At 35.7% G+C, this 4,672-nt stretch overlaps 1 non-coding gene and 1 pseudogene across 1 annotated transcript; both read right to left on the bottom strand.

Moving 5' to 3' along the window:
- Positions 1-2,882: 2,882 nt before the first annotated feature.
- On the bottom strand, positions 2,883-3,084 carry LOC120996755 (annotated as a pseudogene).
- Positions 3,085-4,108: 1,024 nt separating this feature from the next.
- Positions 4,109-4,319, bottom strand: LOC120996750. Its single transcript, XR_005777861.1, has one exon. It is a non-coding gene; the product is annotated as a small nucleolar RNA U3 (small nucleolar RNA).
- Positions 4,320-4,672: the final 353 nt, after the last annotated feature.

The following is a 4,672-nucleotide window of genomic DNA, read 5'->3' as shown; positions in this document are numbered from 1 at the left end:
TAGGAGTATTGATGATCATTAGCTTATTTATTTCCCTAAGATCATGAATCATCCTATATGCTTGGGGTTTTCCTGGTTCTGGCTTTTTCTTTATTGGGTAAAGAGGAGTATTATAAGGGGATCATGATTAGTTGACGTGTTCAACCAGGCTTTAACCTGTTTCTCATACCCATGCTTTTGTATCCATTCTTTTTCTTCTACCATAAATTTTCTCCAACGTTGGGCATCTAAGCACCCAACTTTTGGCATCCCAGCTTTCTTTAATATGGATGCAGCATTTTCTATTTCTACCAAACGCTTCATTGGAATCTTGGGACAAACCTCTTCTTCCCTTTCTCGTTTGGTAGACATAGTTCCCATAGCAACCCAAGTCTGAGGTAGCGATCCTCGACTTATTTGGTTAACCTGCTATGGAGTTTATCAACAGCTCAATCAATCTAGGTATGTTAGCCTAGATGTTTGAAAACTGTATATAGGAAACTAATGGGATATCAGATGGCAGTGGTGTTTCTCTTGCTTTAAGAAAAATCTTATACCACAAATATATGCACACAAAGGCATATAATATTACTCCTATGGCTATTCCTATGTATTCCTCATACATTTAAACCACAATTTTCCTACAGCACATTGCTTAGTTAAAAGCAGCCGTATTTTCTGGACATCAGCCAATATTTCAAATGTCACTTGGTACCGCAATGAGTTTTAGCAGCAAGCAGTTAGTAAAACTATAGACACAATTACTACTAACTTCTGACTCAATGCCCCCTTTCGGGTCGTACACCGAGAAATGCAGAAGTTCTGGCCAGAAACGCACGGACTTCTCCTGTTTCCAAGATCAGCCACTTCACACACTCTTTCCTGATCAGATTACTCTGTTTCAGGAGACAATGAAAGACAAAACAAACTTCATACCATCATACATACGCCTTCTACTAATAAAGCATATTAGTAACAATCATATTACATGCAGTAATCAATCAAAATCTACCTGTAGATACCCGGACCCCTCACGCTGGACTGATTATGAAGGCCCCCACAGTGCTGGAAAGCTGGTGAGTCAATGGCTCACTTACCCTAGGACTTGCGTTCCTGGACCATAGGTGCTTCTTCTTCTGTCTCAGTCCAGACACCTGAACGGGCTGGGTATCCGGGTGCCCCCTCCAAATTGTCAGAGTGGTTCTTTATAGGCAGAGATTGATGAATTATTTCGGCCGAGAAATGCACAGACAGATGCAGATAGATATGTCTGAGGAGATCTAATCAGACCACCCCCAGTACTTTATTTTATACATATCTCATTATAGGAGTTACAAGATAATGACGATGTTTACAGTACTTATGATTGGTCAGTACAAGTTATATAATCACACGTGATATATATTGGCAATAAAGGACCTTGCATAACAGAGTAATACATCAATATGACAAGATCCAAAAATGAGTAAAAGGTCATATTCCCACATTTAGCTTTGGACACATCTTAATGTTGGCTCATCAATATCCACATTTCTTGGAATTTCAAATAAATTGTCATAAGACCTATTTGATAATTGTCCAACAAACAACTTGCACAATAAGGCATGAAATCTCCCTAAAACTCCCTTTCCTGCGGTAAAAGAAGCAATGCTTTACTCCCCCTTGTTCTTGCAGACTGCTGTCTCTAGGTATTCAAGATGACATTTGTAGGAGTAAATCTGTTCAGTGGAATATATGATAAAGGTTATACTGTTCTTATAGTGTATATAGCAGGTTATAGTGAGATGTATTAATGTCTATATAATTCTAGATATACCTTAAAACACCTCAATTGGATAACTCTCACACTATAGAAATGATCACTGAAAGTATAGTCTTAAACCAAGAACATTGCCCTGTTTGCCAAGCTTTCATCCGCAGCCTTTCAACTTAAGGTGAGCTTATGCGTAACGGTTCCAAGATGGAGTCTAGACAGATTGCCAATGAATACACTGCCACTATAAAAACTATTTATTCCTATATTTAAGGGTTAATCATAGAGTAATTGAACAGTAGTTAAAAATAAGGAGAAATATGCAAGGGATGAATCATAAGTAGCGTAATTCTATTGAGCTAACAAATTAAAACAAATAATCCGTTCATCTTAACCGCAGATTTAGATACAGATATGCTTTGTTATCTTTTGAGGTTTGTACTCTTTGCAAAGTGTGGAATCGTAAGGTGAACTAATTTGTCAAAATGTCAAGCTTTAGACGCAAAAGTTTTGAATTAATACAAATCTAAACACAATTTATGCCTCTGTTTAAGGCTTAATTTGTATAGTAGGTTGAAACGAGTAAACAATTGGTTTATGAAACAAAATATTAGAGTGGATTCAAAAATACTGTCAAATAACTCCATATACAAATCCACTGCAACATTCTTAAGTCTTGCGAGTAGATTTTTATTCGGATTTACCATGTTTTTCAGAGGTTTATTCCCACTGCCAAGTGAGAAATCTGGGGTGAGTCTGGGTCAAATCCGACCATGCTATAGGTGCATTTTGTGGTGGATATTTTCAATGACATTTAATAACGGTATATATGAATCTGCCCTAATGTAGAATTTCAAATACATTTTTGATTCTCTTAACTAAAAGTAGATTTAGTTATATGATAAGCTAGGAATTCCTTATCTTTATGTTACCAGCAAAGTTTATGCATTAGTGTTTGCCATATTTTTACAAATCTTGTTAGACTAAACCTTTTGAGTCTGTTTTGCAATTTTTTAGATAGATGCAAAAACAAAGTGCAAAACAAAAAAAACATGGGGAAAATCAATCATGTTCAAACTTTGACTACTGTGCATTGATTAGGTTTTGAAACCCTTTTTTTCATGCATTTCCTGTTCTTTAACTGACTAAAACCACTCTGAAAGAGCTTTCTTCTCAAAAAGAAGAGAACAGTCATCAAAAGCAGACAACCACTGCATAAAACAGAGTTATCAACTGCTTTCATGCTCACAAGAAAGCCCTAAACCTCATCATCATGGAGCACGAGCTCAGACTCTTTCAAGCACATTTCTCCCTTCAAAGCCTATAGAAATGATCCCTGAAAGTATAGTCTTAAACCAAGAACGTTGCACTGTTTGCCAAGCTTTCATCCGCAGCCTTTCAACTTAAGGTGAGCTTATGCGTAACGGTTCCAAGATGGAGTCTAGACAGATTGCCAATGAATACACTGCCACTATAAAAACTATTTATTCCTATATTTAAGGGTTAATCATAGAGTAATTGAAAAGTAGTTAAAAATAAGGAGAAATATGCAAGGGATGAATCATAAGTAGCGTAATTCTATTGAGCTAACAAATCAAAAAAAATAATCCGTTCATCTTAACAGCAGATTTAGATACAGATATGCTTTGTTATCTTTTGAGGTTTGTACTCTTTGCAAAGTGTGGAATCGTAAGGTGAACTAATTTGTCAAAATGTCAAGCTTTAGACCCAAAAGTTTTGAATTAATACAAATCTAAACACAATTTATGCCTCTGTTTAAGGCTTAATTTGTATAGTAGGTTGAAACGAGTAAACAATTGGTTTATGAAGCAAAATATTAGAGTGGATTCAAAAATACTGTCAAATAACTCCATATACAAATCCACTGCAACATTCTTATGTCTTGCGAGTAGATTTTTATTCGGATTTACCATGTTTTTCAGAGGTTTATTCCCACTGCCAAGTGAGAAATCTGGGGTGAGTCTGGGTCAAATCCGACCATGCTATAGGTGCATTTTGTGGTGGAATTTTCAATGACATTTAATAACGGTATATATGAATCTGCCCTAATGTAGAATTTCAAATACATTTTTGATTCTCTTAACTAAAAGTAGATTTAGTTATATGATAAGCTAGGAATTCCTTATCTTTATGTTACCAGCAAAGTTTATGCATTAGTGTTTGCCATATTTTTACAAATCTTGTTAGACTAAACCTTTTGAGTCTGTTTTGCAATTTTTTAGATAGATGCAAAAACAAAGTGCGAAACAAAAAAAAAATGGGAAAAATCTATCTTGTTCAAACTTTGACTACTGTGCATTGATTAGGTTTTGAAACCCTTTTTTTCATGCATTTCCTGTTCTTTAACTGACTAAAACCACTCTGAAAGAGCTTTCTTCTCCATCTTCTCAAAAAGAAGGGAACAGTCATCAAAAGCAGACAACCACTGCATAAAACAGAGTTATCAACTGCTTTCATGCTCACAAGAAAGCCCTAAAACTCATCATCGTGGAGCGCGAGCTCAGACTCTTTCAAGCACATTTCTCCCTTCAAAGCCTATAGAAATGATCCCTGAAAGTATAGTCTTAAACCAAGAACGTTGCACTGTTTGCCAAGCTTTCATCCGCAGCCTTTCAACTTAAGGTGAGCTTATGCATAACGGTTCCAAGATGGAGTCTAGACAGATTGCCAATGAATACACTGCCACTATAAAAACTATTTATTCCTATATTTAAGGGTTAATCATAGAGTAATTGAAAAGTAGTTAAAAATAAGGAGAAATATGCAAGGGATGAATCATAAGTAGCGTAATTCTATTGCGCTAACAAATTCAAAAAAATAATCTGTTCATCTTAACAGCGGATTTAGATATAGATATGCTTTGTTATCTTTTGAGGTTTGTACTCTTTGCAAAGTGTGGAATCGTAAGGTGAACTAATT

The sequence above is a fragment of the Bufo bufo genome, chromosome 3, assembly GCF_905171765.1.
Source record: "Bufo bufo chromosome 3, aBufBuf1.1, whole genome shotgun sequence".
In the NCBI taxonomy this organism is placed as follows: domain Eukaryota; kingdom Metazoa; phylum Chordata; class Amphibia; order Anura; family Bufonidae; genus Bufo; species Bufo bufo.
This window is presented reverse-complemented; position numbering and strand designations above follow the sequence as displayed.